This window comes from Lagenorhynchus albirostris, chromosome 5 (assembly GCF_949774975.1).
Source record: "Lagenorhynchus albirostris chromosome 5, mLagAlb1.1, whole genome shotgun sequence".
In the NCBI taxonomy this organism is placed as follows: domain Eukaryota; kingdom Metazoa; phylum Chordata; class Mammalia; order Artiodactyla; family Delphinidae; genus Lagenorhynchus; species Lagenorhynchus albirostris.
The window spans coordinates 18749132-18774902 of NC_083099.1; positions in this window are offsets into that span (position 1 = coordinate 18749132).

Consider the following 25771-nt stretch of genomic DNA (forward strand, 5'->3'; position numbering starts at 1 on the left):
GGCTGTCTGCAAACCTGGAAGAGTTTTCTCACCAGACACTAAATCTCTTGACACCTTGACCTTGGATTTTCCAGTTTTCAGAACTATGAAGAATAGAAGTTTGTTGTTTAAGCCATCCAGTCTATGGTATTTTGTTACAGTAGCCCAAGATGACTAAAACAGATGTTATTATAGTACTTTAAGAATCATAAGGGTGACTATATAAAAGGGTGAAAAACTGGAGTTACCATGGAAACCCATCTTGCAGAGGCCAGGGCCTGTTGGCATGTGACCTTACAGCAAGAACACACCAGGCTGAGAGGGCCTGCCTACTGCCTTGGCTCCCCAAATGCCATGACATTCAGTAAAATGATTCCCTTTAGCATCTCAGTATCCGCTGTGGGAATTAGGAAGGTAGTTAGAAAAGGGAAAAGGACTGATTGTTTTACAAAGTACCTTGGAGAGATTGGGACCCTTTGAAAAATCTATATTTTTCTGTCCCACGTTTCCCCAGCATGGGGAAACATGCTGCTTGTTCTTATGTGCTTCTGTAGATGGGCCAATTAGAATTAATTGGAATGGCATTGTTTTCATAAAAATACTAAGAGCCTGTGTATCACTTTTAATCAAATATAAAAAGTTACTTATTTATGCCAGCAACAATAATATACATTAGCACATTATAAAGATAATGCTTCTTCAGCAAATACTGAGTCGAATCTCCTCATTTTACATATGAGGGAAACTAAGGTTTTGTAAAGTGAATGGATTTCCCAGGTCCAAAAACTAATTAGTGGCCGAGCAAGCCCTAGAATCTAGGTCTTTGACTTCAAGTTTATGGTTGTTAATTATCCTACTTTATTAACAAACAAGATATATTCTAGTGGCAAATTGTCTTTTTTTGGTCCTTCCTCACCCACAAATGGTAGAAAAATATAGCTCACATAAATATTCTATAATGTTTGCAGCAGACATTTAGAATGGTCTTAGTATATTCTAGGTCCTGACTAGTATTCTTCCTATTTTTCAGAGGCTGGTAAGAAAAAAACATTGTATTTCCAAGATTCCCTTCTGGGTAGATTTCTGGATGTGTTCAGTTTCTGCCAATCATGTGCATTCTGGCAAGATTGGATTCAGGTCTGAGTTATGAAGGGAGGAAAGTAAGGGACAAGGCATCCATTTCACGGCATGGTCATGGTAGAGGCAGCTGGCTTTTACAGTTGTAGCTTTCTGCTGCTCTGGGGCCTCTTTCCTATTCACAGAAGATGAGTGTGGTTCTGAGGGCTGGAAGTAGCCTGGAAGTTTACCCTAGAGCCTGCTCTCCCACTGGTACCTGGTGGTAAATCCCTTTCTGTTCAACCTCATTAGAGTGGTTTCTGTTATGTTCTACTGAACCCTAACCATCACAGGGTTACAGGATGAAAATCAAACAAAAAGAAACTGTAAAACATACTAAAATGCAGAATTAGAAACTAGAGAGTCTTGAGCTAAGAAAGGAAAGTGGGGTTTGGGCTTTTAGGTGATGGGGCCTGCTTTAGGGAAAGGCAAAATGCTGTGGAAGGGCACATGATTTCAAGCCCTAGAAGAAATCAGTAATGACTGAGGCACTCTTATGCCATGATTGCATTCTACAAATGAACCTCAAACAAGCACATGGGTCCCATCTGAAGATCTCTATCACCATTTGGTCTCTTGGAAGCTACATTAAAACAAACCGAGAAGTATGACTTCAGAAGCAGCTTTCTAGTAGACTTTCTGTGTCGGCAAAGTATCTCCTGATCTGCTTGCTGATGCCTGAAATTCCTTTAACAGGAGCAAATTATACATAATTAGAAATAAAAGTGTCAAAATGTAAATGCTGATTGAGTTGATGTGCAAAACTCATCAACAGTAAAGGGTAATTGGTTAATTAAATTAGAGCTAATGATAATTTTGGAACTCATTGTTTTGGTGATGGAACTGATTAACATTTATAGAGGACCTACTATGAACCTGGCACAGGGCCTCATGCTTTTACATATTCTGTGTCATTTGGTGTCTCTATAACTCTGTAGTTCTCTGTACAGTGTTTTTATTCCCATTTTCCAGGCACAGAGATTGATATTCAGAAAGATTAAAAAACTTGCCCCAAGTCAAGAAGACAAGGCCTGGGACAGAGGTTCCTCCAATTTCATAATTTTGAATTGGATCAGGTCTATTTGCTTTTACTTTGTTACGGATACATTGAAACTACGCTCAGATATAGTTTTCTCATGGGAAGGCAGGCAGGAAGTTCTGTTTTACATGATTTATGGCTTTTTTCCCTTTAAGATGGCTTACTTTTTTATGAAGGGTTTATTTAGCCCAGAGGATTCATTAATAACAACAATAACAACAAATAGCATTTGTATAGATATATCAGTTGGCAGTCTACCCTGTTTTCTTGTAATGCATTTTCTTATGCGTTGTCTCATTTTATGTTCATGACTTCCCAGTAGAGATAGGTACTATTCTTTTCTGATTTTAAGATGTAGATTGAGGGGTGGGAGGGAGACCCAAGAGGGAGGGGATATGGGGATATCTGTATACATATAGCTGATTCACTTTGTTATACAGCAGAAACTAACACACCATTGTAAAGCAATTATACTCCAATAAATATGTTAAAAAATATGTAACTTGAGTCCTGAAAGTTGAAGTTATTGCCTCAGATCACCCACTGAGTGGCGATTCAGGATCCCAAATGCTAGAAATCAGTCCCTACTCCTCACTAGAATCTATTATTGCTTATGAGAGATAAGCACCAACCTGGAGACCCTCAACCTGGGCCACATAAAGGACCAAAGCCACACAAAAAAATGATTCTGTTTAATACTTTATCCATTTCATTCCCATTAGCCACCCATATTATTGATCATTTTATGTGCTAACTATTCATGTCTCTCTTCTCAATATTCTGTACAGTCCAGACTATGAGAGCTGACATTTTGCCTATTCAATGTATTATTTCTTACACCTAACACAATGCATTGAATAGAGTAAGCATTCAACATATATTAGTGAATGAGTACTTCCGACTATAAGCTTGCAAAGCAGAATAAAAACAGTGAATTTTTCACTCCAATGTTTTAGCTAAATTTTTTTCCTTTATCAGCATGATGGATTTGGTTTTTAGTGACCAGCATGTTGCATAACACATATTGGTACTAAAGTAATTACTGTACTTTTGGAACACCCCATTTTACTATCAGCTATATCTGGCCAAATATTTTACTACTAATTGAAAGATCTTTATAGAAGCACCTTCTGTAGAAAAGTATACTATTGTGATTTTCCCCCCTCCACACACCAAAATAAAACAAGTCCCACTGAACTAGTGATTTTGTGTGTGTGTGTGTGTGTGTGTGTGCTAAAACCAAATGGCAGCGGTACCTGCCTGTGAAATCATGATAAATGAAGTTTCCCCAAAGTGAAATTCAATCTGGGCCCTGAGTCATATTGCCAAGCACTGGCCAGTGAAAACAACCATTAAGAGAAAGAATCCTGATTTATTTCTTCAATTTTCTCAGACACACAGAGCATTTGTGGTCAAATGCTTTGTGGTCAGATGGCACCTAAATTGAATAAAACATTCCAATTTTAAGTCTTTATTTTTCTGACCTTTGTATATGATGGAAGACTATTGCAAGTCTGCTCTAGAAATCTCCCAGGTTTGAATGGATGTTTGCACTGAAGAACGTCCTAGCCTTTGTTGTGTGCCCTTAAGGTGGTGGTTACTGTCTGAAGTTTTATTTATTTATTTATTTATTAACTGCAGGAAACATCTAGTTCTGTTGAAAATGTCCATCTAGTTTGCAGATCATTTTGCAGCCCCGGGTACATAAATTCTTCAGAGAATTGTTGACTCTGAAATACTACAGTTGTGGCCTACAGGATTTACGATGTGGGAAAGGCAGAAGGAAATAGAGCAAAAGTCTGATGACCTCGAACCATTCTAAATCACCTTGCTGCTAGGAAATTTGCTTTTCTTTTCAATTGTTGTTGATCATGACAAATAATGTTAGCTTCTGTTTGGAGATGTTTATTGCAAAGAATGTTGAATTAATTTGCATACGCTGGGTTTATTTAGGAATCAATAGCTAGCAGTTACAGAGATAATGGTCTCTGAAGGATCAGAAAGAATTTGGTAAGAATATGAAATGAAAATAGATTCAAAATTGGGTCAAGTCAATGAATTTTCCATTTCACATATTGATTTTAGCACTATTCACCTTGTATTAGAGTTAGACGTTTCTTTGATTTATCCACTAGATTACTCTCTTATCAGTGTTAGAGGCTGAATTTTATTTCTCTTTGCAAAATCAAAATGTTACCTGTGTAATCTAGCATCATTATCAAGCTGGTGCATAACAGACGCTCAGAAAAAAATAGTTGACACCTCAAATACTCTGTGTACATGTTATATGAATACTGCCCTTTAGGTGTATTCTATGATGAACACATACCAAGTGGATTTAAATTATTCACTTTAGTATAAAATAAATCGTATAATGTAACTAACATTTCAGATTTTAGGGCTTTTTTGAACTGGTTCTTTTGAGATTAATGCTACTAAAATTTTGAATGTTTCCATATACACACAGAGAGAGAGAGATTCTCTGAATAAATTATGCAAATAAATTAATTTGGTTCAGTATAATTTTTTACAACTTGCACAGAAATTTACTATATATCTTTTGTTTCTCCAAACAATACTGTGAAGTTGAAACATTAGGTGTATTATTATCATTAACTCCACTTTACAAAAGAGAAAGGCAGTGATTTTTCTTAAATTTTTTTACCTAATAGGTATTGGGCAAAAGATTGCAACACAGATTTTCTAACTTTAAATACTTTGAATTTTTCCACTGCATGCCATTTTTCACTTTAACCTAGGTTGGATGAAGTTAATATTTGTTGATTTTGTTGGTAGTTAAACTTAGAAAATGAGGTATCCTTTCGGGTTTATTCCATAAATATGAAATGTACTTGGAGGCTGAGGGGTATGGTGAAAAGTATCTGTATTTGAAGTCAGAGTTTGCATTTCAGCTGTGCCACATGGATGTGACTTTAATTACAAATCTCTATAGAATTCTTCAGTAAAATACAAATAAACAAAATAAATAAGAAAGGGCAAATAAGACACAGAAAAGTGTGTATGAATTTGAAACATTACTTAACTGTTTGGTAACACAGTTTTCCCATCTGTAAAATGGAACTGATTATACTTACAGCACGGGGTTGGATAGAAGATAAAGCAAAAAGCACCCACCACTTGAACCTGTGTATCGTACTGATTATAATAATACAACTGGGGGGCTTCCCTGGTGGCGCAGTGGTTGAGAGTCCACCTGCTGATGCAGGGGACACGGGTTCGTGCCCCGGTCCAGGAAGATCCCACATGCCGCGGAGCGGCTGGGCTCGTGAACCATGGCCGCTGAGGCTGCGCGTCCGGAGCCTGTGCTCCGCAACGGGAGAGGCCGCAACAGGGAGAGGCCCGTGTACCGCCAAAAAAATAATAATAATAATAATAATAATAATACAACTGGTGGCTGAATCCTATCAGAAAGGCAGGTGACTCATTTGACCTTCTACATTTTATCTGAATATACCTATGTCTAAAAACATTCTATAGTTTCAAAGTAAATTATAACATTTCGCATTTATATTATCATCTTTTCTAAAAATATATGTTCATAATCTATGTTGTAAGTTTGTTGTATGTTCAATAGTTCTATTTTCTAGATGAATTTGGGGATAAGATAGTGCCAGAAAACTTTGTAAAATGTAAGACCTATTGATTGAAATGTTGTAATGTCATTCATGCTGCTGCTATTTGGATAGGATTTTAAAAATACTTTTCATATTCAAATATGTGTATGAAAGGGTATGACTAACATGATACACCTCATTCTTCAAAGCTCATTTAGGTTGTTTTTTCTCACTTAATTCATAAATGAGATGAATGTGTGTGGGAAATTATCTTTTATTGGATCATGTATTTTGATAATTTTCAGTATAAATAGAAGTTTATTTTCTTAGTGTTTGAACTTTGGCCTCTTTCTGGAAGTTGTAACTAAAAATTGCAAAAAAGGAGTCTTTTAAGTATAATATATTTGACATTAATTAGTTTCCATTCTTGGATACTGGTATGAAGAGCATAAATTTATTTCTTGGACTCAGGAGACCGCACTTAGTAAATAGATGAATATTTAGAAAACAAAAACAAAAACAGTATTGCACATAAAATGCTTCTAAGTAGGAGCCTACATTAAGAGAAAAGAATGGAAAGCAGCCTTTCCTATATAACTACACATATGGAATAAAGATTTAGAGAATGTCAAATGATCTGATATTAATGAAATTCTTTTTCTGTCATTTTACTTTAAAATCTATATTATGTGTATTGAAAATACTAATCACATATATTTATGACCACTTGAGTAATTATCAAGAATAACTGACAATCATGGGATTCACATTATTAATTAAAATGGAAAACATTAATGCCAGGTAGGGCACTCATCAGAAGACTCTTCACATTTGGTAGTGATGCTTAAAACATTTCCATAAACAGTTACTTCCACTTTATTCCTCATATATTACATCTCTTTTTAAGTTTTTGCAATGTTCCTAAAAGCTTTGTTTTGCTCAGTGGCCCTTCCCCTCAAAAGAATGTAGGTGTGATATTTCCCAAGGATTCTGGTGTCATGACAACTTGTAGAGAACAGAGTGCATTGCAGTACAGAGGCTGGGGCCAGGGGCCTTGATTAGATGGCAGGTCAGTGGTCACATCACAACTCTGGTAATTGGTGTGAGGCTAAAATGTAGATTTTTCCAGTCATGAGTGGAAAATAGGAAGGAATAACTGTCTTTTTTAGAGATTATGCTCTTTCAAATTCAGTTTATGGCCATTTAGCTTGAAAATTATGGAGATGGTCGGTAGCAGTTATCTTTTTTTTTAAGGTGGTTATTTGACAAAATAAGAGTTGTCTTTGGCCTATCTAGCCTCCCAATTAAAAAAAAAATAAAAGCTGTCTTGTGAAATTCTGAAGTCTGGGAATCACCAAGTTAAGGTGAGTTAAGAGGTTCAGCCCCCACACACTAGCCTCCCTGAGTTGGTGATTAAATTTACGGCTCAGCAAAACAAAAACAAAACAAAACAAAACAAAAACCCATTTGTCATGACCCTTAAAAGATCACTTGCAATAGTCAAAAGAGTTAATGGGAAATGTATGAACCTAAATTGTCTACTGTCCTTATGTAAAAACGAGCTGCTTTTTAAAGGTTTTGTCTATTAAAATGCTATCATGTTTTGGCTTTGTTTTGTTTCTTTTTAAAGATAGTTGCTTAGGTGATATGTGAGATATTTATAAGCCACTGCCGAGATAAAGCTGACCTGATTTTGTAGGAGAGCCATGATGGCAGGTGAAAATATAGATGATGAACATTTTTGGAGAATGTGGAGACTCAGATGTAGACTAGAGGGGAGGGTGACTCAGACCTTTCCATCCAAGACTTTTCTAGTGGTCAGGGCAGCAATGGATAGTGCCATGTCAGATGAGATGACAGCAGTACAGTAGAGTCAGCAGTAGGAAAGCAGCCAAAAGGCAGGGGATCAGTGTTCTCCAGAGGCCTATCAGAAGAGACATCCTCTACCCGGTGGGAAAGACTTCTTGATTATAATGAATCCATTAGTAAGTGCAATCCCCACCATTCTTGGTCATCACCAGAAGAAAATAGGTATGAGGGTCTGAGTCAGAGCAGACAAATAGCCTGGAGAGAGCTTTTGGATATGAGAGACATCTTGATGCTTAGACTTTAGATTGGATTTGTATCTTGTATTTGCATTGCTATAGGCCATAGGGTCCACAGATGTGCATTAGGGGCATCTGCAAATCAGGGAAAGTTTACACAAGATTTTGTTTTCACATATATTTTTCTTGAGAGAGGTTCCACAAGTTTCATTTTAATTACTCTATATTTCTGCTTTGTGTTTTAATACTTTTCTTTTGTTTGCTATCCTATGCTACTTATTTGGTTCTCAGCAAGTGATTATTCTCACTTTTAGCTGATATATTAACCTTTGGGGGGATGGGGTACTAGACAAACCTTGTCTATGGTATAGTAAGACCTCCTTGAATTTTTGCTATTTTGTTGTTTTTGTTAAAGTTGTCATTTGTCTCTTCTAAAAGTTCTATTTCCCTGAGAACTATCTCTGGATGTTCTTCTTGATTGTCCTCTGGTTGCTGGTTCTCCTCAGCTGTATTTTTTTTTTTTCTTGCTTACTTATGAGTCTGTTTAGAGTCAGGCCAAGCTTTTAGGTTTTCCAGCTGCCAGGAAGGAATGAGAGGTCTCTGTGAAACAAGAAACCTCTCCCTCTTTCTCTTGAGGGCACTACGTGCTCCTACATCTTCCCAGCAGTGAGTGTTATCTACACATATCCCACTCTCACCACTCCTATTCATCACAGTACTGGAAGTCCTGGCTAGAGCAATCAGGCAAGAAAAAAATAAATAAAAGACATCAGAATTGGAAAGGAAGAAGTAAAATTGTCATTATTTGCAGATGACATGATTTTGTACACAGACAATCTTAAATGCTCAACAAAAAAACTGTTAGAACTAATCAATGGATTTGGTAAGGTTGCAGGATATAAAACTAACATACAAAAATTGGTAGTGTTTCTACATACTAACAATGAATTTCCTGAGAAAGAATTTTAAAAAATCAGTCCCATTTAAAACAGCATCAAAGGGCTTCCCTGGTGGCGCAGTGGTTGAGAGTCCGCCTGCCGATGCTGGGGACACGGGTTCGTGCCCCGGTCCGGGAAGATCCCACATGCTGCAGAGCGGCTAGGCCTGTGAGCCATGGCAGCTGAGCCTGTGTGTCTGGAGCCTGTGCTCCGCAACGGGAGAGGCCACAACAGTGAGAGGCCCACATACCGCAAAAAATAAAATAAAATAAAATAAAATAAAGCATCAAAAATAATAGAATACTTAGGAATAAATTTAACCAAGTAGGTGAAAGATCTATACTCTCAAAACTGTAAGACATTGATGAAAGAAATTGAACAAATAAAAAAGGTATCCCATGTTCATGGATTGGAAGAATTAATATTGTTAAAATGTCATCACTACCTAAAGCCACCTATAGATTCAATGCAATCCCTATCAAGATTCCAGTGGTGTTTTTACAGAAAAAAAAAAGCACTCCTAAAAATTATATGGAACCACAAAAGACCAAGAATAGCCAAAGAATTCCTGAAAAAGAAGAACAAAGCAGGAGGCATCACACTTCCTGAATTCACGCTATACCATAAACTGTAGTAATTAAAACAGTATGGTACTGGCATTAAAACAGACAGATAGACCAGTGAGACAGAACTGAGAGCCCAGAAGTAAATTTGAACGTATACAGCCAATTCATATTTGACAGGGGAGGCAGGAATACTCAATGGAGAAAAGGCAATCAGTGGTGCTTGGGAAATGGGCTATTCACATGTAAAAGAATGAAACTTGACCCCTATCTTATACCACTCACAAAAATTAACTGGAAATGGATTAAAGACTTAAATTAAAAACTTAAATTTAAGACCTGAAACTATGAAACACATAGAAGAAAACATAGGCAAAAACTCCTTGACATGGATCTTGTAATTTTTGGAAATCACACCTGAAGCACAAGCAACGAAATAAAAATAAAAAGCAAACAAGTGGGATTACATCAAACTAAGAAGCTTTTTCACACAAAAGAAACCATCAACAAAGTGAAAAGACAACCTACGGAATGGGAGAAAATATTGGCAAACTTTATATCTGAGAAGCGGTTAATATCCAAAATATATAAAGAACTCACACAACTCAATAGCAAAAAACAAATAATCCAATTTAAAAAATGGACAAAGGACCTTAACAGACATTTTTCCAAAAAAAGATATACTAATGGCCAACAAGTACATGAAATGATGCTCAACACCACAAGATATTAGGGAAGTGCAAATTAAAACCGCAGTGAGATCTCACCTAACATCTACTAGAATGGCCATCATCAAAAAGACAAGAGATAGGTGGTGGTGGTGGTGTGATGAATTGGGCGATTGGGATTGACATATATACACTGATATGGATAAAATTGATGACTAAGAAGAACCTGCTATATAAAAAAAATAAATAAAATTCAGAAAAAAAAAGACGAGAAAAATGTTGGCATGGATGTGGAAAAAAGGGAAAAGTTATGCACTGTTGGTGGAATTAGTCACAGCCACTGTGGAAAACAGTATGGAGGTTCCTCAAAAACTTAAAATAAAACTACCATATGATCCAGCAATTCCACTTCTGGGAATATTTCCAATAGAAACAAAAACACGAACTCAAAAAAATATCTGCACCCCCATGTTCATAGAAGTGTTATTTACACTTATTGCAAAACAAAAAACAATAAAATGTTTAGAAAAAAGCATAGGGCTTCCCTGGTGGTGCAGTGGTTGAGTCCGCCTGCCGAGGCAGGGGACACAGGTTCATGCCCTGGTCCGGGAGGATCCCACATGCCGTGGAGTGGCTGGGCCCATGAGCTATGGCCACTGAGCCTGTGTGTCCGGAGCCTGTGCTCTGCAATGGGAGAGGCCACAAAAGTGAGAGGCCCGCGTACCGCAAAAAAAAAAAAAAAAAAAAGAATAAAGCATAGGAGAAAATGTTTAGGATCTAGGGAGAGGCAAAGATTCTTAAAGTTGACACCAAAAGCACTAACAATAAAAGGAATAATGAATAAATTGAGTCTCATCAAAATTAACAGCTTTTGCTCTGTGAAACATACCGTGAGATATTTAAATTTATGTATCAACTTGACTGGCCATGGATGTTCAGACATTTGATCAAACGTAATTCTGGGTGTGTCTGTAAGGGTGTTTCTGGATTCGATTAACATTTGAATTGGTAGACCTAGTAAAGCAGATTGCCCTTCCTAATGTGGGTGAACACCATTCAACCAATTGATGACCTGAATAGGTCAAAAAGGCCGAGTAGGAGGGAATTCCCTCTGTCTTACTGCCTTGAAACTGGGGCACTGGTATTTTTCTGCCTTTGGACTTGATCTAAAACATTGGCTCTTCTTGGATCTTGAGCCTGCCAGCTTTCAGACTAGAACTTACACCATTGGTTCTTAGCCTTTAGGTTCATACTGGAACTACGCTAACAACCCTCCTGTGTTTTCAGCTTGCCAACTGTACATCTTGGGACTTTTCAGCCTCCAGATTCACATAAGCCAATGTCTTATAAGAAGTTTCTCTCAATGCAAATCAAAACTACAATGAGATATCACCTCACACTAGTCAAAACGGCCATCATCAAAAAATCTAGAAACAATAAATGCTGGAGAGGGTGTGGAGAAAAGGGAACCATCTTGCACTGTTGGTAGAATGTAAATTGATACAGCCACTATGGAGAAAAGTATGGAGGTTCCTTAAAAAACTAAAAATAGAACTACCATATGACCCAGGAATCCCACTACTGGGCATATACCCTGAGAAAACCATAACTCAAAAAGAGTCATGTACCACAATGTTCATTGCAGCACTATTTACAATAGCCAGGACATGGAAGCTACCTAAGTGTCCATCGACAGATGAATGGATAAAGAAGATATGACACATATATACAATGGAATATTACTCAGCCATAAAAAGAAACGAAATTGAGTTATTTGTAGTGAGGTGGATGGACCTAGAGTCTGTCATACAGAGTGAAGTAAGGCAGAAAGAGAAAAACAAATACCATATGCTAATACATATATATGGAATCTAAAAAAAAAAAAAAAAAAAGGTTCTGAAGAACCTAGGGGCAGGACAGGAATAAAGATGCAGATGTAGAGAATGGACTTGAGGACATGGGGAGGGGGAAGGGTAAGCTGGGACAAAGTGAGAGAGTGGCATGTACTAATATACACTACCAAATGTAAAATAGATAGATAGTGGGAAGCAGCCGCATAGCACAGGGAGATCAGCTTGGTGCTTTGTGACTACCTAGAGGGCTGGGATAGGGAGGGTGGGAGGGAGGTGCAAGAGGGAGGAGATATGGGGATATATGTATATGTATAGCTGATTCACTTTGTTATAAAGCAGGAACTAACACACCATTGTGAAGCAATTATACTCCAATAAAGATGTTTAAAAAAAAACAAGTCTCCCTCTCTCTCTCTCTCTCTCTCTCTCTCTCTTATCTGTCTATTTTGCTTCTTTGGAGACCCCTGGCAGATACACCCTGTTAAAAGGATGGACAGAGAAGGTGCATACCAGGAGAAAATATTTGCAAAACACATTATCTTTCAAAGGACTCAATCTAGAATACATACAAAGAACTCTTAAAACTCAAAAGTAAAATCTCCCCCAAAACTCCAATTAAAAAGTGGGCAAAAGGCTTAAACAGACATTTCACTCAAGAGGGTATGCAAATGGCAAATAAGCACATGAAATACATTATTAGCCATTAGGGAAATGCAAATTTAAATTCCAATGAGATATCACTACTTGGCTATCAGAATGGCTAAAATAAAAATAGTGACAACAGCAAATGCTGGAAAGGATGTGGAAAAGCTGGAACATTCATACTTTGCTGGTGGGAATGGAAATGGTACAAGCCATTCTGGAAAACAGTTTGTGGGTTTCTTATAAAACTAAACATTCAACTACCATACAACCCAGCAATTTCGCTCCTGGAGATTTATGTCACAAAAGTGGAATTTTATGTTCATACAAAAACCTGTACACAAATTTTCATAGCAATTTATCTGTAATGCCCCCCAAATGGAAATGACCCAGATGCCCTTCAATGGATAATGGTTATATAAACTTCGTACATACAAACTATGGATTACTACTCAGCAATGAAAAAGAATGGACTATGGATATATGCAGCAACCTGGATGTAGTTCCAGAGAATTACGCAGAGTGAAAAGATCCAACCTCAACAAATTAAATACTGTTTGCTTCCATTTATATGACATTCTTGAACTTCAAAATTTTAGAAATGAGAACAGATCAGCAGTTCCAGGTGTTAGGGATAGTGGTGGGCTGGGGTGGTATGGCTACAACAGGTCAATATGAAGGTTCCTTGTAGTGATGGAATTGTTCTGCATCTTGACTAACTGTATCGATGTCAGTATTCTGGGTGTCTCCTTATTACTATTGTTTTGCAAGATGTTACTAGTGGGGGAAACTAGGTGAAGGATATGTGGGATCTCTAAATTATTTCTTACAATGGCATATGAGTATACAATTATCTCAGAATAAAAAGTATAATTTTTAAAAATGTATAAGGGACTCCTTACTCCATTGACAACCTGAGAGGCTGATATGACTTAGCCAAACACTAGCCTTTAGTGTTGGCTATCTTGAATGTCAGAGACATGGTTCTAAAGCAAGCCTTCTCCACCTTTATCAAGTTGTGGTATGGTAGAAAATGGTGATTCTGAGATAACCCAGCTCCAGCCCCATTTGACTGCCCTGAAAGCTGAGGATGTAATATTGGCACACCACGATCCCACATTTGGCATACAGCTCACTGTAGGGTCCTACTTCTGGAGCTCTAGCCTGGAAAGCATAGCATAGCTTTGAGAGGACTCCTAAATGATTTCACCATCTGAGTGTAGCATATGTCAGTCACAGAAATTACTGCTGAAGAGTAAATATATTTATTGTACTTTGCTTCAACCAATGTTACTTGGCTGACAAAATGACTTTATGTTGATTGGGAGGGAAAAGAGCATAAATATCAAACACTGTGATAAGCATTTATTTATTAATCATTGTCAACCCATGAATACTTTCTTCCCTAAACAAGGAAATGCAGCATCTTTTCTGTTTACCATTATAAATAGTTGAAATTGTGCATCGTGAAAAAGTTATATGTATTGTTCAAATATCCAATACTTTCCTCATGACTGTTGTCACCCTGCTAATGCTAACATCATTGAACTCTTCCTAGATTGCTACCATATGCCCTAAATGCCCTGTTGTTTGATCTATCACATGTTGGCCCCCCAGGCACTACTTGTCATTTTATGATGCTGCCTTGGGAATTGACTTGCATACTCTGATGGTCCAGTGCACATAAGACAATGAACACATGATTCCTCACAAAGTATATCAGTTTTGAACAGCTAATAGCTACCATATATAATATGAATACAGTGCTTTAAATGTTTCTAAAAAAGACAAGAAAATTGATGTCAGATTGTCAGCTAATAAAGGCTTTTTATTTAGATAGCAAAAAATAAATGTTACCTTTTCATATAGATGAGAAACGATCCATTTATTTATTTAAATTTACATCCTGGGTCTCTTAATATATTTTATAAACAATTTATCTTTGTAATGTATTATATATTAATATTTATTTTTCTTATAGTTCTAGTATCATATTCAGGGCCCAGTGACCAATATTTGTGCACATGTATTTTTATGGAACTTAGTGACATCTTCAGAAGTCTGCTCAAGTTTTATGTAATGCTTCGTATACAATATAAAAGTTATTTCCACCTTCACGCATTAGCTTTTAATTTCATCATCCTCAATATTAGGTTTATGGATTCAGTATTAATTTGCTTTAAAAAGATATGCATATAAATATTATCATTAATCCATATATCAGGGGTTCTAAATTTCTCAAATGAATAAGCACCAAGCTTACTCAAATATTGAGCCATTTCTTTGTGACTAGAAGAAAAAAATTATTTAAGCTGTAAACTGTTTAGCTAAAATAGCTAAAATAATATCTAAAATCTCCCTTGGGGTCCAGGGTGTTATGATCTAGATAAGGAGAGGTAAAGCAAAATTTGGGACAGAGAAAGGGAACTTTGTCCTGATTTGCCCCTCCTCCAAGACAGGTAGGGAAAGGATTGGGGCAGGTCAAGTTCTGGTCCTTTAGATCACAGAAGAAAGGAACAGAGGCCAGGTATTAACCTGGGTTAGGCATTGTGACATCAGAAAAGTCTCTCTGCCTTTATTTCCCTGATGACCTGTGAGAGACAGAGATGAATTGACAACTATTAATTATTATTTTTTCCAGCTTTATTAAGCTGTAATTGACAAATAAAATGGTAATATATTTAAAGCATACATGATGATTTGATATATGTATACGTTTTCAAAGGAGTCCCACAATTGAGTTAATTAACATACCCATTGTTTCACATATTTACCTTTCTTTTTTTTTTTTTTTTTGGTGAGAATGCTTAAGATCTACTCTCTTAGCAAGTGTCAGTTGTACAATACAGTATTATCAATTATAACCACCATGCTATATTTTAGATCCTCAGACCTTAATTCATCGTATAATTCAAAGTTTATAGCCTCTCCCCATTTTCCCCACCCCCCAGCCCTGAGAACTATTAATTATTGAGCAGATGATCAGGTGATCAAAAAGTTAATTTTGAGAGAGGGAAGAGAAGAGGGAGCTAAAGTATATTTAACAACAAAAAAATTCCTGTCTTTATAAATGTGCTATGCATGTGACATAGACAAAGCTTCCAGAATCCCAAGGACAAAGACCAGATACTAAAATGTAAATACAATTTCAATGTAAAGAGTTTGGTAGCGGGCTTGAAGTGGAGGTGGGTGGAGATTTGCCTTCTTAATTGCAACTCCTATGTGAGAAGACAGAGTTTCTGTCGATCTTATTGGAGATATTTTTATTTCATGCACAGGAAATAAAAGATTCTATTCTTGCTGGCTCAAGCCAACTTGATAATTTAATGTTAATTTGTTAGATGTTTTAGCAAGATGAACTTTAGACAGAGGTGTTTGCCATCCAATGGGGAGGAAATACTGTGTAGCAAGTTGCACCAAGTTCCTTATTTGTAGCAAAAGCAGATTCGAGTTTGTGTGTGTCTTTGTGTGAACTCTTCTTCAGAAAATGGCCACTTTTAATTCCCTTTGAGCAAACTGTTAGCTCTTTTAAGATACACTTGAAACAGTTTAGTAACAAGCCTAAGATTCAGAATGCTTTTTGTTCCTTTAGGTGATGATTTCAAGCTGCACTGGTGCTCTCTAATGGTTACCAAAACGACCCATTTTGAATTCTGATAGACTTTGGTTTTTAATATTGGTGCAAATAGAATCACTGAAGCCAGCTGCCTCCACACGAACTGGGGTAGGTTACAGGGCCACTTGTTCTTGCATCACTTATGAGTGTCTCAAGTTCTCATCTACAAAATTTAAACATCTATGAAGAATGTTACCGTGGCCTAAAAAGGTAAATTCACTGTGAAGAATCACATATACTAACTCATTTTTTGAGAGTGTAGTTGGATCTTTCCTTACATTTATCTCAAGATTTTGAGAAAACAAATTCTAAGATGGAGGTCATGTTTTCACACCTAAGAGAACACCGATGCATTTCTAAAAATCAACATATTCTAGCATCGTGGAAGGCATATGTAACATAATTGAATAGTGACTATTGATAATATAGTTCAGGAGCCTCCATGTAACATAACCCAAATTTGGTACTAAATATGTATGAGTTTTTTACTATGTACAGGCCACATTGGCTCTTCGGACTGGCAACATGGAAGCAGAATGGGTAGATACTGGTGCACTTAACAGTCATATTCATAGTGGTGCTTGCTTGGTTCTTGTTTGTTTTTACAGATACCACAGGGGCCTCCACTAGCACATATGGTGCTTTTGTGAAAACTAGAAAAGACATCCCTTCTGGGTGAGCAAATTATAAATATATATATGAAGACTTATAGATAAACAGATAGGTAAATAGATCTTTATCTGCATCCCTGGTTGGCATTTATCATACCCAGCTCATCTCTAATCTTGAACACAGCTTTTCCAAGCTGGCTTTGCTGATGTGCTCACTTCTGATCCTTCGAATCAGCAGCCTTTGCTTCATTATGCTAATGAGGAAACCGAACCTAGTGAATAACTTGCTCAAGGACACATCTTTGTAGACGGTGTCCTAGGGACTGACAATAAGCATGCCTCACATCAGAATCTGCGCTAGGCAACACTGCCTTTTAGGAAGCTGATACATGAATTTAATGCAATTTTATGCCTACAGCTGAGATAACTGGCACATTAATATTCACTATCATTTTCTTAATGGCACAAAAATTTTCTCTTGTGACATAAGTGAAAGTGTTCCTGGGTCCTCATGGAAAAGACTAAAGGAATTAATTCAAATTCAGGTTCAGTAAACATTTGCTGAGTGTTGTATGTAGCGAGTGCTCATTGAAATGGGAGATAAAAAGGCAACCCAGCCAAGCAAGACCCCTTCGTCAAGCCAGTGGAGCCAGTGGAGCCAGACATGAAGGACTGAGTCTATTTGTGGCAGATTTCGTTTCCCAAAGATGGCCACACCACATGAGCTGCCGCACATGATCTTCTGCGAACGCAAGCTTGCCACTCCTCCATCAAGAGGTAGTCTTAACGCCCTTGCTTGAATCTGGGTGGGCTTTGAATCTGCTTTGCCTGATAGAATGCGGCAGAAGTGATGCTGTGTGACTAAGCTGAGTTGTTAAAGGCTAAGTGGCTTTTCCTTAGTTTGCCAGATACTCTCTTGGAGTCTTGAGCCACCAGTTAAGAGATCCAGCAACCCTAAGTAAGATGGCCCTGTGACAGGGAAGTCAAGCCATGTGCCGAGACCTCATGTAGCGTCTCTTGTTGACAGTTACAGTATATAAGTCATCCCAGCTCAGGTGCCAGCCATGTTGAGATAAGGGCACTTATATCAAGATGGTTTCAGTCCTCAGCCATCCTGACTCCCTAGCCTTAGATTCTTCGTAGCCCCAGACAAGGAGCAGAGATACGCCATCTCAGAGGTCCCTTGCCCCGTTCCCACAGGATCCATGAGCATAAGGAAATGTTTGTTACTTTATACCATTAAATTCGGGGTTGATTTGCTATGCAGCAATAGTAACAGAAACGTCATTCTTCCAAGATGAGACTGCAGTCGTGTGAGGCAAGGGAATACTGTCGGGGTCTGCATACAGGTGTACATTTTTTCCCCTGTAGCTTTATCTAACAATTTTTATAAAGGTGAAACAAAAAGACCTTGTAGGATAAGTAAACCAGTCTATGTAAAGGTCATATTCCCCAAGTGGTTTCTAATTTTAAAAATACTATAACTGTATTTTCTCACATTGAACAAAAATATATATAAAATGTTCTAGGGCTTCCCTGGTGGTGCAGTGGTTGAGGGTCCGCCTGCCGATGCAGGGGACACGGGTTCGTGCCCCAGTCTGGGAAGATCCCCCATGCCGCAGAGCGGCTGGGCCCGTGAGCCATGGCCACTGAGGCTGCGTTTCCGGAGCCTGTGCTCCACAACGGGAGAGGCCACAGCAGTGAGAGGCCCACGTACCGAAAAAACATATATATATATATATATATATATATATATATATATATATATATATATATATATATATAATGTTCTAAAGGAAGGAGTACAATATGTTTCAAGACAAATGAACGTTAAAAAGAATTCCCAAGACACTGTCTCCTTGATGTGGTTTCAAATGCTAACAGGAGATGAGGAAATGCTGTCATTACTTTTATTATATATTATTTGGTGCCTGAGTTATATTTTATCCAGGATAGAAAACCTCTATTTCTGCCCTCAGGGTATACAATTTAAATCAGAGAGACATTATAAGTGTCTCTGACAGAACACAGAATGTTCTGGTTTCTTTATCCGGATTTGGAAGTTTTCAAATAAACTAATCACCACAATGTAAAGATACAAAGTGAAATTGAAAGCAATGACAGAACTCTCTCTAGAGTTTCAAGTCTTTATTTCAACAGGATAACTCCCTACTTTCAGTTCTTCATAAAAAAAAGCCAATTGCATGCTCCATAATAGGTATAAGAATTACAAGATGCTGAGTTCAGTGATGTGCAAAAAATAGTTTAAATGTTAAAAAAAAGACACATCTTTGGAATTTGGCTGTACATATGTTAAAAAAAATAAAAACATAATAAAATCTACTAATTAGATCCAAAGACAATCTGAATTACTAATAAGTCTGAGTCACACAGTATGATAAGGCAATATGGTTTTATTACTTTAAAATGAAATAAAATAACTTTTGCAGTTAGAAAGCTATGTCTAAGTACAAGTTCTGCATGACTGTTTTTTTTACTAAATGGATTATTTACAACTGGCATCATTGATCAACTGACCCCATATTTGCTGAGAACTTGCCTTTGCTAAGAACTCAAACATGCAGCAAATGTCAACCCTCATGCATAGGTACTAGCCTAGTGGGTGTAGAGAATTCTAGCGAAAACAAAGATACCAGTCTTGATCTCCAGGAGCTTAAATTCTGATGAGGAAGTTATTTATAAGAAACAGCTAAGAATACTAAATGGTTTATGATTCTACTTTATGCTATAAGAATTCTGAGAGAAGTCAGATCCAAGGAATTGCTAAAGGTTTCTTGGACGACATTGCCTTGGCTACAGTAGAAGAGCAGAAACTATTCAAATTTACGAGGACATGGAACTCTATTTGGACAATAAGACATGAAAGTATTACTTAATCTGCCTTCTATATTGTAATAGTTTGATTAAGAAGAACTTTTTCCCAAGTATAAAAAGGTTGGTTCAGACTAGCATCTCGATACTAGATGATTTAATTGAAGTCACCTGAATAAATGAGATTTAAAATTTTTTAACTTTTAAAATAATCACACACACATACATGCTACATAATACGAATGGTTAAAATATAAATGTTGAGTGTCATCAATTATTGATTATGGTGGCGACTTGAATTACTAGTGAATTTGATAGCTTTCTCTGAGGCATGATACTGGAGAAAAATAACAGGCTTAGACTCAAAATACATGAATTTGTATTCTCATGCTACTCGCTACCCCTCTGTGGTTGTGGAAGCCATTTAAACCTCTAAATTAGTTTGAGTTAATAATGAATCTCAATCACATTTTAAGATAGGGAAATGCACTTCTAAAAATTTATAGTAGGGCTTCCCTGGTGGCGCAGTGGTTGAGAGTCCACCTGCCGATGCAGGGGACATGGGTTCGTGCCCCGGTCCGGGAAGATCCCACATGCCGCGGAGCGGCTGGGCCCATGAGCCATGGCCACTGGGCCTGCGCGTCCAGAGCCTGTGCTCCGCAACGGGAGGGGCCACAACAGTGAGAGGCCCGCGTACTGAAAAAAAAAAAAAAAATTACAGTAAAATAAAATAACTTAGGCCATTAGAAACTGATTTTCAGGTTCAAGTTGGAAGACCTCTACATTAAAGTTTTCTCATCTGCGAAACAGAACCAGTAATACCCACGTCATGGAGTTTTTGTGAGGATTAAATGAGATGAAGTGAATGAAAGAATTTTAAGAGGAAATTTGTTACACCAACTATAGGATAATATTATGATTCTCTAATTTTGTTTTTCTAAAGGCATTCAGAAAAAAAGAACCAACCCTATTCTGAAAATAAGAATTCTATTCTGGGAGCAGTTTCAAACCAATAGAGATTCATCAATCATCTGCAATGCTGCCCTCTTTTCTAGTTTGGAGAGCTCTATGAGAATAATAACATATCTTAATGCACGATGCTAACAAATTATTCAATGATTTTGAGCATTTGACTTAAAATGGACTTTAAGTCAAAATGTACAGTAATTGTTTGATTATCTAATATGATTCCTGGCCATCTAATTTAGCAGTCCTTTCCCCAGAGAACTACTAAAGAGTTTAGTTTTCATACTCGTCGCTAGTAGGTGTATGAGAAGGAGAAAAAGCAAAGAACAAAACTTAACGCTTAAGGAAAAAGTCAATCGCTTCTTTTGGAGCATTTACAAAAGTGACTGAGTTTTCTTCAAGGCCCTCAGACCCACTGGGGTCAAATAGTTTACTTTGGCCTTTATCATTATAATTGGCTTGTAACCCCCTCTGTATTTCCCTTTCTTCCCTTGGTGCTCCCCAAGAGGGGACACACTGGACTCTGGGGCCTGTTTTGTTTTTCTAAGTTGTCTTGAAGCCAACTCCGTACAAAAGCTAAGGAACTTCTGGTAGTTCTGGAAGCCCTGAGCTTCCTTAATGATATTCACATCAGGATTTAACCCAGTATATTCCAGAAAGTCCAAGGATTTTTAGGTTCTTCCTCGGATCTTGCCTCACACCAATCCTCTACAATCCTAAAGAGTAAATTTGTTCTTGTTTAGATAGCTTCCTAATACATACACAAGAAAGTTCTATCTCCTTCATAACCAGTCTACCCTGTAGTGTTCTTTCTTACCACTCTTTCATACCCACTCAACAATTTCCCCATAGAGAACTGTCTGCTTCACCCACTTACACCACACTCTTTCTTTCATGCTCTCTCAGGATAAGCTCTCCACCTGGAATATCTTTTTTCTCTCTTCTCTACAGAACAAATGTCTGTTCATCCTACATTCTAAAGCTGCCCCCGCTACCCCGTTATAAAGTCTTCCTCACTTACCTAAGATGGGATTAGTTATAAATGTGCCATAGAACATTGTATAAGCTTCTGTTAGAGCAATTATCCCAATATCTATTAATTTATGTGTCAAATTTTCTATTTTACCCAATAGAATATAAACATATTGAGGCTAGAACTCTGTTCCATGAACTCTTACTTCTTTTCCTTCAGAGACTGGCTTGGCACCAGTAATGTGCTAGATATTTCCTAACTATTAAATGACGATGTTTTAAAATTTATACTGAATTTGGTAAAAGGTAAAATACACTCTCTCTTTAATAGTAAAATAACGAAGGCACTACACTTCCTCTGTATAACATATGGGATCATGTATATGAACAGATATTGGAAGTCATTAGGCATTGCACAAATGTCAGGTAGTTTTGGTTGGCCTGATCCATTCATTCTGGAGAGGCAGTGGAAATTAGCGGCTAAGAGAATGGAACTCTCTGCTGAATGGGTTGGAATCCTGGCTGCACCACTTACTAGCTATGTACTCTTGGGCAAGATAGTTAAAATCTCTATGTTTCAGTTTCCTTGACTATAAAATGGGATTAGTTTCCTTGCTAGTTGCTAGAGTGGATTAAAAGAAAAAAAAAAGACAACAAAATTTAATGTTTGAAGTACAACTCTATATCTCATAGGGTTGTTGTGAGGATTTAAAAGGGTTAATTATGCAAAAAATGCATAAACAGGCCTGGCACATAACAAGTACTATATAAGAATAGGCAATTGAAGATGTAGAGTATTCATTAAGAAAATATTTATCAAGTGTCTTCTATGTGATAAACACTGTCTATGTAAAACCAATAAATAAATAAAAATATGACATGCTACGGAGAAAATTAGAGCAGGGAACGGAGAGAGGAAGGAAGGAATTGGTATTTTAAACAGGGTGGTCAGGGAAAGCCTCTACTGAAAATGGCAAGTATAGGTAAGGAAAGATTGTTCTAGGTGGGGCAATAGCAAGTTCACAGACCCCAGGCAAGGAGATGGTGGAGTACTTGAGGAATGACTATGGCCAGTGTGGCTGGGACAGAATGGCCAGGAAGGGAGTGATAAGGGATTAGGTCACAGAGGGACCAGAGGCTGGATCCTAAAGGGAGTGCAAGACCTTGCCTTTCATGCTGTCTTGTTGCTTTTGAGAAGAGGAGTGACGTGATCTCTTAAATTTAAAAGGCGCGCAACAAATTTAAGGACAGGTGGCTACTGGAGTAGGAAGACTGGATATGAGGCTATTGCAGTAATTCAGACTCTGGTGCTAATAATTATTGTGTGCTGATCTAAAACAAAGAATGCCTAATGAACAGGCATTGTGTATGCATTTGTTAGTGTTTGTTAACAATTTTTCACTATTTTCTCTCGAGATAATACATCAGAGGCAAATTCAGTTATTAAAATTCTCATTCATTTTATTTCTAATCTTAATGATTAAGACTTGTTTAGTGGTCTTACTTTCACATTTTTGGATTTTTTACTATGACATTCTTCATGAAATTTAAACAAGAAACCAAATTCTCTTAACAGTTGTCAACCATCATATCATCCCACTCTCTTTGCACTTACCTCTGCATTCAGTCATCAAATACCAAGACTATTGCAAATGACTTAGGGTAACTAGGTTTTACTACAAATTTAGGTTGGAATAGAAATATGTTTTTATATCATTCATGCCCTTTTATCTTTTCCACTTTATGCTTCTTTTGATAAGGTAACTCAATTCTTCTTCTACAACAAAGCTACCACCTTTTTTTTTTTCTTTTTTTTTCTCCCTTTTGCGGTATGCGGGCCTCTCACTGTTGTGGCCTCTCCCGTTGCGGAGCACAGGCTCCGGACGCGCAGGCTCAGCGGCCATGGCTCACGGGCCCAGCCGCTCCGCGGCACGTGGGATCTGCCCGGACCGGGGCACGAACCCGTGTCCCCTGCATCGGCAGGCGGACTCTCAACCACTGCGCCACCAGGGAAGCCCGCTACCACCTTTTAATATCTTTTATTTATCTTTTTCATTCACACACTCTCTTACCACTTACCTCACCCTCTTTTCTCTCCCTCCCCATCTCAACTGTCCCCCACCCCCAAAAGTGCCTTATTGATGACTATTTCAATTTTTCTTCAATGAATTTTCTTTCAGTGAGTTTTCCGCATTGCCCTGTTATCATTCTTTATATTCAAATTTTACTTTTTTATTTCCTAAAACTAGCTTAAATGTCAAGTGCCAAGATAATTTCTTGAAAAACCCACATAAATATTCACAAGTAGTGCTTTGTGTCCTCTTCAGCGCAAATTGCTCGGTAACAACAAATATTCAGTGATGGTTACTCTGCTGAAGGGTTGACCTTTCCGATGATCAGAGACAAATAACTCTCAATGGACTTTGTACATCATTGTTTATTTGGACTGTGAATTCTAGTTCAATCGTGAGAAATATTTATTTTCCCACCCATGTGTATATAGTTATGCTAAAATACTTCATTTCTGTTTTTTTTAAAACCTGAGCTGATGAATAGAAGAAAAAAAGGGAAAAGAGACGTAACATTATTGTTATAAAGCCTCTGGGAAAGTAATATGAAGATGAAGATTAAAAATGGAAAAAAAAATGTCAGCATGAGTTAACCTAATTTTATGAAGTGAGATTGAGAGTTCACAGATGACTAATTCTGGGGACAGATATTTACGAAAGCCAGCTGGGGTTGGGTTAAATGTCTAAGCAGAACGCAAGAGGGATGCCCAGAACATTTTGTTGATTTTGTCCTCTATTAACACAGACAGCAGTCTCTCAAGTAGCTGTATAAAATGGGGCTGGTTTTAGATGCCTACAATACTGATTAGCAATTACAGCAACTGAAGTAAAGCAAAATGCCATCATGGAATGGTCTCCTTGATTATGCAGAGAATCCTGTAAGAACCCAATTAGGTACGTGGCATTTGGTGAGGGAGATGAAGGATTAAAAATAGAAGAATGAACAGTGTAACATAGAACCGCTCACTCGCAGTGGGTCAAGATGTACTCAGTTCATCTGCATTTCCAAATAGAGACACTTGTTTCCTTGCTTTTTTATACCATAGTTCCTTGAGAAAATCTTGTTTCAGATACAGCATATCTTTCTTCCACTGGAGGGACGCTTACTCTCATTTTTAATTTTCCAATTCGAAACAACTGTTCTAAAGTGAGAGATTGGACAAAGGTGCTTCGATTACAAATGATTTCGTGGGTTACAAGATCTTTGGGGAAAAGTTATCAAAATATTTGTCAGGGAGGTTGGGAAATTTAAAACCGGTTGGGTTATTATTGGTTGTATTTTGTTTTCACAGCACAGATGCAACATGCCAATGGCTCAGTTATATTCTAGTGCTATTTCTGGTTCCCATCACTTTAGATAAAGCAGCAGTCAAATTTTAATAAGGTTGTAAAGTAGCTTCAGGCAAGCATTTTTCATTAAAATATTCGATATCAGTGTGTTTGCCTGTGGGAGATGGATGGGTAGGTGGTGGTCGAGTCTGCTAAAACCTAAACCAGACAAAGAGAGACAAAACTTTCTAAAGGAATAAAACTCCAAAGTACTGACATTTGCCTGTGAACAATGTGGAACTTTTTCCCTGAACGAGAAAGGCAGACATTTTTACTTCACACCAGAGAATTTCCTCTTCTCTAACATCCAGAATTACTGATCTGGGACCTTGAAGCAATTACTGAACATTTTAGAGATATGTGTCGTTAGCCCAGACTTCTTTCCTTTACTCCAGAGGCATATTTCCAACTTTCCTGGGGGTCCTTCCCCTGGGTATCCCACAAGTACTCCAAACTCAGCCTGTCAAAAGTGGAACCAGTCTTTTTTGCCACAAATTGGATTCTCCCACTTTATTTCCTTTCTCAGTTATGGTACTACCAGTCACCCACGCTGGAATACTTAGCATTTTTGGTTCATAACTCTGTATCACTCTCCGTATCCAGTTGATCTCCAGGTCCCACAGATGCTTACTTGTACTGTCTCTAAAAACTGTCCATTCCCTCTTTATGGTGTCTTTTGAATAGCTTAAATTCTTAGTTTTAATGCAATTAAATTTATCCATTATTTTCACCATGGTTTGTACTTTTGCATCCCCATCCAGTGTTCATACCAATACAATTCTATGCTATTTTTCTAAACATGTTATTATTTTAATTTTCAGATGTACGTTTCTTACTTGATGCAAATATTTTCTAACTTGGTGTTTTCTCTTAAAATTAGTAAGCATAGTTAATTTACAATTTTTACCTGTTGATTCCAACATCTTAAGTTTCTGTTGCCTGCTGTTTCTGCTTTTTC